The 14,957-nt window shown below is 44.3% G+C and overlaps 1 protein-coding gene across 1 annotated transcript in view; it reads right to left on the bottom strand.

The window, feature by feature from the left end:
- Positions 1-14,957, bottom strand: part of PRKN (parkin RBR E3 ubiquitin protein ligase) — a 429,225-nt gene that overhangs the window by 403,354 nt on the left and 10,914 nt on the right. The gene's annotated exons all lie outside the window — the stretch shown is intronic.

The following is a 14,957-nucleotide window of genomic DNA, read 5'->3' as shown; positions in this document are numbered from 1 at the left end:
GCCAACATTTGCTCATTTAAGCAAGGACAAAAACATAAAAAGAAAGTTTTTAGCTCAGAAAAGGAGCACGTCAATATTTCTGGGTCACAGAAATTGAAGTCGTACGCAGCATTACTTCGAAATCTAAGTTCAACACACTCTCAAGGTTGGTTGCTCTCGGTAATGATAAGTATCATTAAGGAAACCTAAAATTTCAGGAGTGAACAGTCATATTTAACATCCTGTTATTGCCACTGAAGTATTGCTAAATTTATAGCCCCATTTAAAATGCCAGGACATGACTTTTTTGTAAAATTAGACCTGCAAAAACATTCTATATCTTTACTCACACTGTATATTTCCCCCACTCGTTGTTCCATCAATTCAACAGAAAATTTTTCTTAAAAGTATACTTTATTGTTCAGTATTATTTCTGACCTTTGAAAATGGATATTTCTTTTTTAATTTTTTTAAATGAAAGATTATATTCAATGTTATTTTGAATTAGTTTCAGGTGTACAGAATAGTGGTTAGAAAATCATATACTTTACAAAGTGGCCCTCCAGATACTTCCAGTACCCACATGGCACCATACATAGTTATTACAATACTACTGACTACACTAGAGGCTCAGTGCACAAATTCGTGCTCCATTGGGGTCCCTTGGCCTGGCCTGAGGGATCGGGCTGAAACCAGCTCTCCAACATCCCCCAAGGGGTTCTGGATTGCGAGAGAGTGAAGGCCAGGCAGAGGGACCCCACCAGTGCACGATTGGGGCCCGGGAGGGACACAGGAGGTTGGCTAGCTGGGGAGGGACTGCGGGACGGCTCCAGGGAATGTTCGGCCCATCTCACTCAGTCCTGATCAGCCGGACCCCAGCAGCAAGCTAACCTACCCGTTGAAGTGTCTGCCTCATTGTGGTCAGTGCACGTCATAGCGAGCGGTTCAGCGGCCTTAGCATATTATTAGCATATTATGCTTTGATTGGTTGAATGGCTGAACAGACAACCAGACATTTAGTATATTAAGCTTTTATTATATAGGATTCCCTATGCTGTATTTTACATCCCTGAGACTATTTTGTGATTACCAAGTTGTAGTTCTTAATCCTTTCACCTTTTTCACCCAACCCCCAACCCTCCCCCCTCCCCCCCCCCGCCTCTGGCAACCATCAGTCTGTTCTCTGTGTCTATGAGTTTGTTTTATTTTGCTCTTTAGATTCTACATATAAGTGAACGCATGGTATTTGTCTTTGTCTGACTCATTTCACTTAGCATAATACCCTCTAAGTTCTTTCATGCTGTTGCAACTGGTAAGATTTCATTTTGTGTGTTTTTTTTATGACCAAGTAATATTCCATTGTGTAAATGTACCATAGCTTTTTTATCCATTCACCCATCTATTGATGGGAACTTGGATTACTTCCATATCTTGGCTATTGGAAAAAATGCTACAGTGAATATAGGGGTGAATATATTCTTTTGAATTAGTGTTTTGAGTTTCTTCATATATGACCCAGTAGTGAAATTTCTGGGTCATATGGCAGTGCCATTTTTAATTTTTTGACATAACTCCATACTGTTTCCACAGTGGTTGCACCAATCTACATTCCCACCAACAGTGCATGAGGGTTCCCTTTTCTCCACAATCTTGCCAACACTTGTTAGTTGTGGATTTATTGATGATAGCCATTCTGACAGGTGGGAGGTGATATGTCATTGTGGCTTTACTTGGCAATTCTCTGATCATTAGTGACAATGAGCATCTTTTCATATGTCTACTAGCCATTTCTGCATGTCCGCTCTGGAGAAGTGTCTATTCAGGTCCTGTGCCCATTTTTTAATTAGATTGTTTATTTTCTTGGTGTTAAAATGTACGAGTTCTTTATAAATTTTGGATATTAATTGCTTACTGGATGTATCATTGGTGAATACATACAGTAGGTTGTCTTTTTGTCTTGTTGATTGTTCCCATTGCTGTGCAAAAAATTTTAGTTTTATGTAGTCCCATTTGTTTATTTGTTCTATTGTTTCCCTTGCCCAAGGCTAAATCAGAAAAAAAATATTTCTAAGAGGATTGTCAGAGATTTTACTGCCTATGTTTTCTTCTAGAGTTTTATGGCTTTGAGTCTTACATTTAAGTCTTTCATCCATTTTGAGTTTATTTTTGTGTATGGTATGAGAAGGTGGTCTACTTTAATTTATTTTGCATGAATCTATCCAGTTTTTCCAACACCATTTATTGAATGGACTGTCTTTACCCCTTCATATGTTTTTGCTTGCTTTGTCATATATGAATTGACCATATAGACATGAGTTTTTTTCTGGTCTCTCTATTCTGTTCCATTGATCTATGTGTCTGTTTTTATATCAGTACATGTTGTTTGATTATTATAACCTGGTAGTATAGTTTGATATCAGGTAGTGTGATCCCTACAACAGGAATTTACATAAACACTCAATCATTTTGCATGTGAGAAAAACAGTCCACATATACAAAAGCCCAGCACACTCTGTGCCAGGCATTCTATCTAGGGCTCAACCCCACATGAGTCTGGAAAGACAAGGATCAACCAGCAGGAATCTCTCTCTTTTTATATTAGGTCAAAGCACAACCAGAATCAACATTTAACACATCAGTCATGACTTCCTGGTTACACACACACACACACACACACACACCACAAAATGAAACCAATAGAAGCACATGACTGTATGTGGGGAACAGTTTCATTTATAAACAAACTACTTTCATGCATCTTCTATTAAGCAAATTGCTTAAAAATCAAACCATATTGTAATGAATATCTTCTATAAATTCATGTCTTTAAAACAAGGGCTGAAAATTATATTGACATTATTCTACAAGGTCACAAAATTAGTAAAAATAGTAAAAATAGCTTAAAGAACCTAAATTGTATACAATACCATTTATGTAAAGTCTGCATATTAATTAACTTCAAGTACTATACACTTGGCAAGATGTTTTCAAAAATCTGCCATGATATATTATTAACTCTCTGGTTTATTAAAAATTATTCCTTTGAAAGTAACTTCAAACAGCTAGCAAAATTTCTCTACTTTGAAAAATTCATATTCTAATTCCTCCATAGGTGGTCATTGTAAAAAGTTTAACAACTCCAAATCTCAGCTAATAATATGCAGAGAGCAGATACACACAAAAGATTCATTTAGGTAAAATGACAAAAGGAAAACTACCATTTCCTGATTTTCTCCCTCAGCCCTTCCCACCCACCACCTTGATTCTGCAAGTGGCAGAATAAATTGGAGCTCCTTTCTTCTACATCAACCCCTTTGTCATCTCAAGGTTGCCTAATCATATTCATCTCTTAAAACGAAGCAAGAAACATTTCAGAGCTGTATTCACATTAAATCAACCTTCTCATTCCTGCATCGCAGGAATAAAGCAATGCAATCACGTCTTAAATTGGTTTACAGCAGGCTGTCTACCTTATCCTAGTGCTCAGGATTGATGAAATGAATAGTTTTTAAATAGCACTTTTTGAAATGACATGAGAATTAATAGTGCATAATTATCTCAGTGTTGACAAGTGAGAGATGTTTAACTCCTCAAATGAGCTTTCCTAATGAATCAGTGTCAGAGAAAGGCTCCGTTGCCTGTACACTGTTGACTGATAGCTAAGGGGGCTGACTCAATCATAAAGGCATACCCAAAGCCAATTTTTAGAATAATTTCGGTGAAAATTAAATGACCCAACTTTCACTTATTATTTGAAATATTTACTTAAGATTTTACTGTGGGTTTCAATAGTATCCTAGGTGTTGGATTTCTAAGAAAATCTTATTTTATATTTTATTTGTCTATTAAGAAATTTTCAACCTTTCCATACAGTTTCAACAAAACAGACTTTGGTGTTAGGCTCTTTATTATCTAAGAGAAAGAAGTAAAAATTAAGCTACTGCATTTGAAAAGCAGTATAGAGAGTATGTTTCAAAACTTTATATTTGAAGGTCCTAATAAAAGTTAACTACAATACAATGAAATAAACCTTCATGCTTTTTAAAAATAAAAACTTTTAATACATGTAAAAATTTTATTAAAATGATTTCTTTAGCATGTTGAACTTTAACAGTTCATACCCACCCCTTGTCTCTAATTCACGTTAATTAACTCATAAGCATACTATTCAATTGTGTGTTTTAAATCCTGTGAGTAAAACCAAAACAGGTTTATATTCCTCAATATCCAGAAAAGAGGAAAAGGAACACATTCTGAGAGATAGAGCTGTGCAGATGAAACATAACATAGATCAGCTCTAATTCACTCTTTTTTAAAATATATTTTTATTGATTTCAGAGAGGAAGGGAGAGGGTGAGAGAGATAGAAACATCAATGCTGAGAGAGAATCATTGATTGGCTGCCTTAGAGAATCATTGATTGGCTGCCTCCTGCACGGCCCCTCTCCCCCACTGGGGATGGAGCCTGCAACCCAGGCATGTGCCCTGACCAGGAATTGAAACGTGACCTTCTGGTCCAGTGGTCGCCAACCTTTCGGACCTCACGGACCACCAGTGGCCCGCAGACCACTGGTTGGCGACCACTGTCTCGTCCATAGGTCGACACTCAACCACTGAGCCACGCTGGCTGGGCTCTAAGCAGGGACTCTGAGTGAACAGTAAGCAAAGTGTGAAGACAACGCCAGCCGGGCTCTCTAACACACCTGCCCTAAGCGTGTGCCCTCCATCTGGGCAGAAGGGGCTCAGTGCCAGCAGACTCTGGTGGACCACAGGAGGCTGTGACCAGAACGTGCCCCCTGGGAGGGGCTCTGGGGAAACCAATGACCTTGACATTCCTTTAGGGGACCAGGGCTCCTGTCCCTGCCTTCCTCCTCAGGGACACACTGGCCACATCCCCCCCAAATCCTTGGAAGATTGAGCATCAGAAAGGAAACTGGACACTAGCAGCTCTGCTCTCAGCATCGGCCTCTGCTTAGGTTTCCTAGGAAATGTCAGACACGAACGCCTCAGGCCACTCTGGACCCAAGTCTTATTGAAACTGTGCATCCAAGCTCACTGACACCTTATCTTTTTTTAAAAAAATTAAATCTGTATTGTTTAAAGTATTACATATGATCCCCTCATCTACTGATGGGCACTTGGGCTGTTTCCACATCTTAGCTATTGTAAATTGCGCTGCTATGAACATAGGGGCACATACATTCTTTCTGGTTGGTGTTTTGGGTTGCTTAGGATATATTCCTAGAAGTGGGATCACTGGGTCAAATGGGTAACTTATCTTTTTTTTTTTTTTTGAGAAATGCATTCTGAGTTCCAAATGTGCAGCTTAAACATGATGTCTTAAAGCATAATTAAGAGGATTTAGTCAGTATTATATTTGATAAATATTTGTGGATAACTATAAATATGTTCTAAATAAAAAAAAATAAGGCTTGATTTCCTCATGTGCAACTAGGGATCATGAAGGCTATTGCTTTAAGAACAGTAAAGCAGTCCAGCCACTATGGCTCAGTGGTTGAACATTGAACATCGAAGTATGAACCAGGAGGTCACCATTGGATTCCAGGTCAGGGCACATGCCTGGATTATGGGCGTGCAAGAGGCAGACAATTTTTGAAAAAGAACAGTAAAGTACTGTGTATGAATGTGCCGGGTGGGATCCAGCAGGTGCTCAAGATGGTCACATTTAAATTGTAAAACAAAGAACTTCATGTTTTATTCAAATTACAAGGATCTATGAGAAAAACAGTCCTGTCGTTGGCCACCTTTAAACTATATCAAATAATTTTATTGTATTTACCAAGTATATAGAGTTTTATATTGAAAAATAAAAACATTGATAACTGTGGAGTTTCAAAGGTAAAAGGTACTTTACATATTACTTGGTAAATAATCTCTTTTTAGCACAAAAATGAAAAATGTTAAAAGAAGCAAAGACTTTAGTCACAAGTTCTGGAAACTGGCCCTTCTAACGAGTTTACTGTGTGTGATGGAAGGCCTGGGCACAGGGCTCGCCAGCCCCTTCACACTGACAGTCACAGCCGGGCTGGACTGGACGGGAGGGCAGGGGGGCAGGGTGGAGGGTCAGGCCCAGCCTCCCAGCTCTCCCAGTGAAGCCCTTGAGGATCTTGCTCCCTGGGAAGGCAGGGTTTCAGGAGCAGCTCTATGGCAACACTACTCACAGGTGTAACGTAGACTGCAGGGCCCGTCCCCGCGCTCCGGGTCTGAGCCCCGCTGTCTACATCAGAGCGCCCGCCATCAAGGGGCCCTGTGGCACTTCTTGAAGGAAACAGGTCCCAGACATAGAATCGAGATATCCCTGCCGCTGGACTGGCGCTGAACAAGCAAAATCAGGGCTCTGTGAGCAAGGAACCGGCGTTCTGAACTCTTCCCTCAAAACGAAGAGATTTGAAGAACAGCCGTCAGTCACCGAGAACAACAGGAAACACTGTATGACGACCTCCTGAAACCTGGTCCCAAAGGAAAGTGGAACCTGAAACAACACGCGGAAGAGCCTAGAGAGCCTACAACGTTCTGCTCTGAGACGGGAGAAGGGACCGATTTTCCTGCCGGGCGACAGCTGGGCTCCATCCCACAGGCGGCTCCCTGACCTCCAGCCCTGGGGAAGGTCATTATCGCTCTCTGACCTTCAGCCCTGGGGAAGGTCATTATCGGGCAGAGGAGGGTCCCCACGGCCGCTCCAAGGAAAGCAGAGCTAAACTGAGGCACCCAGAGGGCCCTGGCGGCTGGGCGGAGTGGCTGCTGGACTCCCGTGGACTCCAGGGCAGGTCACCAAATACGTGTTTATTCAGAGGGCAGGTCCCCACGGGCTGGCAGAGCATGGCTTTCCCAGCCCCCACCCCCCCCCGCCCACCCCCCGCAGCACCTGGGGACCAAGGGGTGTCAGGAAGCTAACAACCTCGTGTTGCCCCAAAATGCAATCTCACTGTCACTCCTGTAGTGTCCCTGCACTGAGATGCGTTTATTATGGAGCTCCCACCCTACCTGTGAATGAAAAACACCGCCGCAGGACAGCTGCCATTGTGAGAAAGAAGGACATAAACTGTAAGCAAGGAACGAAGAGGCAGATGAAGGCGCCCTTTCCTTTACTGGAAACGGAGCAGCAGATTGTGCTCATCTTGCTCGCGGCCCACAGCCGCGCCTGGAGCCCCGCCAGCCTCAGTCACAGGCTCACCGAGGAGCTCGGCTCTGCGCTCTGCGAGGGGAGGTGGCCAGATGGGCTGTTTACTTCCAACAAGATAATTCTGGAGGAATGGTTATAAGTCAAAGAAACTTTTTAGCTTCATCTGCTATTTTAGCCTCTAAACTGACTCGGGAGGCGGCGGGAGGGTTCCTTTAGGAAAGAAGGAAGAGACGGGGAAGAGGGAGTGAGAGGCAGCGCCCTCAGAGCCTGGGCAGCAGCAACGCCCAAGTGCAGAGCTGCGGGCCGCACACCCGGGCTCCAGCCCAGCTCTGCCAGCGGCTCCCCTGCCCTGGGGGGAGCCACCTGACCTCGGAGCCTCGCTTTGCTCCCGGGGGCCATGAAGACCACATGGCCTCACAAGAGGCTGTGAAGATTGCAGGGCAGCGTGCAAGATAGCACCTGGAAGCCAACCCAGGACACGTGCTCTCAGTAAACGCCGGGCCTTATTTTTGCCCATTTCATTTCCTACTTGCAACACGTACAGAAAAACCATCGTTCGGATGTATATTCGGAGGGCAGCATTCTTAAGAACATGGTAAGAGTTAAAGGGTATATAAGTCTACTGGTCACACTGGGTAGACAGTGGTTCTCAACCTTCTGGCCCTTTAAATACAATTCCTCATGTTGTGACCCAACCATAAAATTATTTTCGTTGCTACTTCATAACTGTAATGTTGCTACTGTTATGAATCGTCATGTAAATATCTGATATGCAGGATGGTCTTAGGTGACCTTTGTGAAAGGGTCGTTCCACCGTCAAAGGGGTCGCGACCCACAGGTTGAGAACCGCTGGGGTAGAATGTAAGTGTGAAAACAATTTCTCTTTAATTTTGGATTTAAGAGGAAGGGGAAAAGAATCCTGATAATTGTATCCTTGCATCAAGAATTCAAAAAGATGTTCCTATCTAAAACTTACTTCTTTAAGAAAAAATTGCTGGAGAGTGAGTATATAAAAGTTCATTAAATCATGAGTTAAACTTCTGATAAATATAAAACCAGGCTTTCCCCCATTAAGCTGTAAACAATGGCTCTGGGATGAAAGAAAAATAATCCTTAAACAAATATACTATGGAAAGGCACCTCATGGCCTCATGTTCAGGACACACAACATATAAATATTATTTATTAAGCAAAAACTAGTATTCAAGTTATGGGGTCACTAGGTATCCAAGTTAATCTACTTTCTTTTCTTTTTTAACTTGTAATATTGTCAATGATAACTGATGATTCTAAGCCAATAAAAGACACTCTCTGAACAAAGCAATATGCAATGATGTATAGGCTGCTTTCTTGAGCGTGGCAGGAGAAAGGACATACACTTTTAGACATACTATTCAATACGAAAGATTAATTAAAATATTTTCGTTTTGCCAGGTCATCTCTGATCTTGTTTTGAGAAAACCACAAATATTCTATTATACTGCCATATTAAAGAAACAGCACAATCACTATTTTTGTAATATAGTCTCTTTCTGAAGAGAAAAATATCACAAATAAGTAATCGATTTAATTTTCAAAATTTATTTATGGGCTAAGACAAGACAAACACAACAGCATATAGCAAATTTTTTAAAGAATGTTTTCATTTTATTTTTGTTGTTGTTAATCCTCACCTGAAGATATTTTTCCATTAAGATTTAGAGAGAGTGGAAGGAAGGGGGAGAGACAGAGAGAGAGAAACATTGATGAGAGAGAGACATATTGATTGGTTGCCTACAGCATGCACTTCGACTAGGGTCGGGTTGGAAGCCTGCAACTGAGGTATGTGCCCTTGACCGGAATTGAACCCAGGGTCCCTCAATTCACAGGCCGAATCCTTATCCACTAAGCAAACTGGCTAGAGCCAAATAGCATATTTTAAAACTAAAAAATCCAAAAAGAATTGCTACTATAGTTAATTTTTAACATTCCTAGTGACTCAATCTGGCTGTGTTCCCAAGAAAAGTGAGTGATGTTTATGGTAAGAGTATTTGAAAAGAGCATGAGAAACTATATACATGTATCTACACTAGAAACTTACAGATTTTATGCCCCAATTAAGACCAGCAAATAAGCTAGAAGAGTCTGCAAGGAAAGATAAAAGAAGTGGAAATCAAATCTTTATTTTAATTATCTTTTATAAAGTTAATATAAAATAAAATTTCCCTGAGCACTAGAGAAAGCCAAGTAATCGAGCGGGACATTTTACATTTTCAGTAAATTGGAAATGGGCAGGAGAGCGGATTCCCTTTGAGACAACCAAACAGGCCTTTTACGACATTGATTCTAAACAGCGATGAAATACTCAATGATGCATGCGATGGACATCTTTCTCTTCCACACCAAGAATTCCCCCCACTTTGAAAGTATCTATTATTTCACTCACCCAAAGGCCAGCAATCTGATAGCCTGTGGTTTCACCCCCGGGCCGCCCCCATCCTGGGCAGCCTTGGGAATAATGCTGCCGGCTCCGATACACCATCAGGGAAGCTAAGGCTGCCCCCGTGGGGAAGCAGTCCTCCTTGGCCCCTAAACCCTTCACATTTACTGGGTATGCCAAGACGGCGAGGGCCTGACTACATTTTCACCTGGGCCATTTCTCAGGCTGCTTTTGCAGATGAGAGATAAGGCTACCTCTCCCCTGGACAAAGAGAGGCTTGGTCACTGCTTTTGCTAGAAAAGCAGTGAGTGCCCCAAGCTCAGAGCTCCTCAGTGGCAATGCAAACTCACCACATCCATGGCATCCATCTGGACCAATGCGGGCAAGGATTCTGATACCAATGTGCTGAGGTTCATGCTGCTGGTGGTCCCTGGCCCGGGGTCCCAGGTCTGGGTAAAATCATATTACCGCGACAATGGGGCAGCGAGGCCTTCTGCCCAACAGAAAGGCAATGTGTGGGAGTGCTGAGTCCTCAGAGCTGTGCAGGGGTGTCCATAAGGATGACCTTGCTTCTAGAGGGCCATCCACATGAGAAGTTCCTTTTCTTGAGCCCCATTCGGCAGCTGTTTGAAACCAGCCGTAAAGTGCGCCTGCTCACTGACAGGGAGCAGCTGTCTTCCTCCACACCACCTGGTCCCTGTCTTCCCTCTACTCTGACCTCAGGCTACCAAGCCTGCAGCTACTCAGAATACTGTCTGTGTGGCTTAATCAAACCAGGTAAAGGTGATCCAAATCAAGTGTAGCAGCAGATTCCAAACCAGAGTGACCATGGCTCTCTGGGTGGGGGAGAGTGGACCACGAAACGGCTCTATAGTGGGTATGAGAGTTGCTTTCTGGACCATCTAGTGTCCTCTGTTATTACTGGCAATGACACCAAAGGTCAACAAGTCATTACAAACTCTTTGTAGGAGTCATAACAGATAACATAATTGAATGAGACTGTCTTAATTAAGACCTACTGGTCTCTGCCTGGGATTTAGTTACCATGGGCTGAGTCAGAGACCCTGGGGTATGGCGGGGAGGCAGATAAATGGAATCAATATTGCAAGTTGGCCTCATCCTGCTCTTGGGATCCTATTGATCACAGCTCGAATTAAATGCTATATGAGACAAGTTGAATAGATTTGGGCCCAGTCTCTGGTGGCCCAATTAATCAGAGTGACCATGGAGTGACATACTTATGTGAAAATTCATCACAAGTGAAGATGGTGTAGGAAAAACTGTTGGTTATTGTGTGAGAGCGTTTTCTTTAGGCCTCTAACCCTCTCCTGCATGTCTCTCTGACTTCCCTTCCACCTGGGCATGTCTCAGGGTTGTTGATGCATCGAATAACCTTAGAAAATGACAGCATGTTTATCCCCAGACATGGAGAAGGCCTGTGACTGCTTGCTATAGATCTGGTGGATTCTTCAAGCTCAGTAAATGGACCCATGTACAATGAAAACCCCTACATACCCAGAATCCATCTGGGCATATCACATCACCCCTGTGGAATTTGGGGCAAAGAAAACTGGCATAAATATGATAATGTTTATGCAATTTGCTGTATTATAAGTAATAAGTTCTTTATCCGACCCATGGTTCTTATATCTTCTGCCAGTACCCATGACACATTAGCAGGCAAACGTATTACTTTGTAAGGAGAGTAAAAAATCAATTCCCAGACCCAACATGCTTATCTCTGGCTTGAACCATCCCCATACCTGATGTGCTAAAGTTGAAGCTACTCATCTTAGAGCCTTTGATGCAAACAAGAGAAACAGTTAACATATCAATGTGAAAATCAGGATCAAGTTGGCTATTCTAGAACCTACACCTATGGGTTCTCCTATGAGAACTCCATCCACATAAAATGAAATTCCTCACTTCAGTTCCAGTGCCCAGAGCAAAACGCCTAAAGGGGAACCCTTATTACCCACCACCACCACGGCATTACCGTGTGGAGAAGAAACTTGCAGTATGTGAGTGACTGCTATGCTCTAGTTTAGGGGGAGGGTGATTTGACGAGGAGAGGAATGAATAAGGAGTGCTACTAGCCATGGGCATCATGTATATATGTTTAATTCCAAGCCTGGTTTTCAGAAGTACCATCAATCAGTCAACCAACCAACCAACCAACCAACCAATAAGCCTATTATCATGGAAGCAGAAAACAGCTAAAAGACCATTATTTATAAAGTTAGGTCTCTGCCAAAGGGGAGAGAAGGCAGGAAAAGTATGTCAGATCCGGGGAATTAAAGAGCTGACAAATATAATTTTATTTTCCATTATCAAAAATCTTACCAAAGCAAAGTATTTAGGGTTCAAAATTCACCTTCAGAAATCTAATAAAATGACTCAAAGTGCTTATTGTATAGTTAACTGCAAAAGACTGTCTATTAGCTATGACTTCTCGCTGTTAGAAACAAATACAAACAACTTGAGAGGATGGAATAACACCTTAGAAGTAGAACGATGAGCGCCAACATTCAACGACTCCAGGGTCCTGTCCAGCCTTCCAGCTGCGCATCATGTGCCGGGTCAGTGCTCTGGACTGAATGCGCAGAACGAACTGCTAAAAACCAGGGAGATTCACGTTGCCTCAGAAAGGAACTTCCTATTCACTGGCCTCCACGCTTCATGACAAAGAAAAATGCGTGGGTTCAGACAACAAGCACAGACGCGAGTTTGCTGGACGGCGTGTCTCCGCCCGCTGGGAGCCGGAGGGGTGGTAGCTGCTCATCACAGGGCTCTGCGTCACCCTGAGTGAGTGACGCTGTGGCCCTGGGGCAGGCGGGAGACGTGTGGGCACAAAGACACTGCTGGGCTGTGCTCGCAACCACGCCCCAACTACCCATCATTTCAAAACCGGGCCAAGACGTACACCTGTCTTATAGACGTGTGAAGGGAAGTCTTTAGAGCACGGGTGCAACCCCCCAACACCGGTCCTTTGTGGTAGCACCGGGACTTCCTGTGGTTGCGAGTCTGGTCCGAGGGGTGGAGGAGGGGCGCGAGCATCCATAAGGGCTGTGGGAATGACATCAGAGCCCGTGGACGCTAAGAGCACGGAAACAAATCCATCTGCCCACTAAAGAAATGCCTCAGGGTAATTCAAATGCGTCCCCCCCAACCCCGCCCAAATGACACTGCCCCGAAGCTGCTGTGCAGGCTCCAGGCCTGCCGCTCCCCTTGGCTTGGCCTGTGGGCTTCTTCCATCAATCATGTGGCAGCCTGAACTTAATTGAGATGATGGGGTCAAGGAAAATCAGAGTGTTTACCATTTAGCTGCGGTAATGTGATTAGGAAGCTTTTAGGGATATTGTGATCACTTTGCAGCCGGAGAATACGTTTTCCTGAGAGCACTCCGCGAGAAAGCCTCCTTAGGGGAGCAGCAAGTTCAGGCCTGAGAAGCAAACGCACATCTGTCGTAAAGTTAAAGCTGAAGGTGGATGAGAGACAATGCGCCCGTCATTTATACTCCGAACATCTCGCATAGAGCAGCTACTTTCAAATCCGGCTCATTCCAGAATCACTATCACGGAGTGGCTCCCTCCCAGGGCTCGCCCTGGAGAAGCGGCAGGGAGAAAAACAGGAGGTGGGAAGTGAAAAGCCATCGCCCTGTGCTGGCTCCGTTCTCGCCCCGGAAAATGTGACAGACTAAACTCCCTCCTAAAATTAACGAATCATCTTCTCAGACGACGCAGCACTCTCACATACTTAGCACACCAGGCCAACCACAGCAGCGCTGCCCGGCTTGTTAGTTCTTCCGTCCGTGTCAACACTCACGGGGACGCTGCTGGGCTTGGGGCCGCAGAGATAAAGGCAGTGAGGCCCCACCCCAAGGCCAGTGCCAGCACAGCGTGCACTCCGCTAACGTGGTACCCCCACCGCGGGCGCAGGAAGGGAGGCCAGAGAAGACAAAATGAGAGAAGACAAGGGCCTCCTCTCCTCAGATTCAGTCACGGATTTACAATCACTAAGTACAAGCACTTTTCTTCCTTCAAGAAGGACGTGGGCAATGAAGCTGAAAGCATTAGCAGGGAATGAGAGGAAGTCTTGAAACTCTCGCAGGACGATGGCCCTGTCAGAACACTCTGAAGTCCACCAGCCGTGGATGCACCAGGTTATCCTGATTACATGAAGCCACGCATGTGTGGGAACAGCACCGAGGTCCATGGGGAGGCCTGCAACAGACTCAAGACTGGAATTGAGCTCCTGTGGGTTTCATTTGTTTTCCTATTTGAATTCACGTCCCTCTTTCAGCCACAGGCCCTGCCACCCTCTCTGTCACTGTCTTAGAGGAGCCACGTTCTCCACGTCTGTCCCTTCGCCCCTGACGACTGCGGGCACTGAAGTCCATGTCCTCTGCGAATGGACCTTAGACTCCAACGCTCAGCTGTGTGGACCTGCTGCTCTTCCTTGAGCCAGGACAGACCAGACTAGCATTGTCATCGTGTCTATGTCAACCAAAGTCACCGAGTGAGATGGCACGTGGCCCGCTGCCGAAGCTCTTCCTAAAAATAAATATGATCACGCCCCTTCCTGGCATTAAGACCAAGTGAGTTCCTCATTACTCACGGGGCAAAACCCGAGCTCTGCAGCCTGGCACAGGGTCCCCCCTCCCCGCCCTTCACCCCGATCCCTCAACATCAGCTCCTCCACAGCCCTGGTGCTCCATCCCCATCGGCTGCTCCTGCCCAGCACAGGGGCGCACACAGCCTCCCTCCGGATGGCGGGTTCTGCTGTGTCCACAGCGTCTCCCCTACATTGTGGCTTCCTCGCTGACACACGCAGACTTGTGCCCGTCACAGGCCCTGTAACGCACCCGCTCAACCAAGGCTGGTTGAATTTTATATTTATTTTCTTACCTTTTTCCCATAAAAATGCAACGTTTCCTTTTCTTACAAATCAAATTCTGCACCTGCTTTAAAAATTTACTCCACATTTCCCTGCGAGTTCCTCCTAACTGTACTAATCATGTGTAAGAAAATGCTTCCCTAATGTTTCAGCTAAAACTGCCGCATGGAACCAAATTCTATACTGACATCTTTTTTTAAAAAAAAAAAAAAAAGGAAGCAAATTAAGTTACACAATCTTGTTCCTTTTTGTCCTTTATAAGTTTACCAGAATTTATTTAAAACATATAACTGTGTAATTTTCAACCAAGAAAATAACTAGGCCAGACTAGTTACTACTTACGAAGGGCAAGAGAAAGTTAGACTACTCCCACAGGAGCGTTATGGCTGAGGTTCTAGTGAATTGTAAAAGAGAAGGAAAAATGTACATAAAACGGCCACTGGCCCTGCTTTGCCAGGCCCTGTGCTGCTGGGGGAAGTCACACTTCCTGTCACACGCGTAGAACTGCCCCCGGGCCTGC

The sequence above is a fragment of the Myotis lucifugus genome, unplaced genomic scaffold, assembly GCF_000147115.1.
Source record: "Myotis lucifugus unplaced genomic scaffold, Myoluc2.0 scaffold_483, whole genome shotgun sequence".
Lineage (NCBI taxonomy): Eukaryota > Metazoa > Chordata > Mammalia > Chiroptera > Vespertilionidae > Myotis > Myotis lucifugus.
Note: the sequence above shows the minus strand (reverse complement) of the source record. Positions and strands in the feature narration are given on the sequence as shown.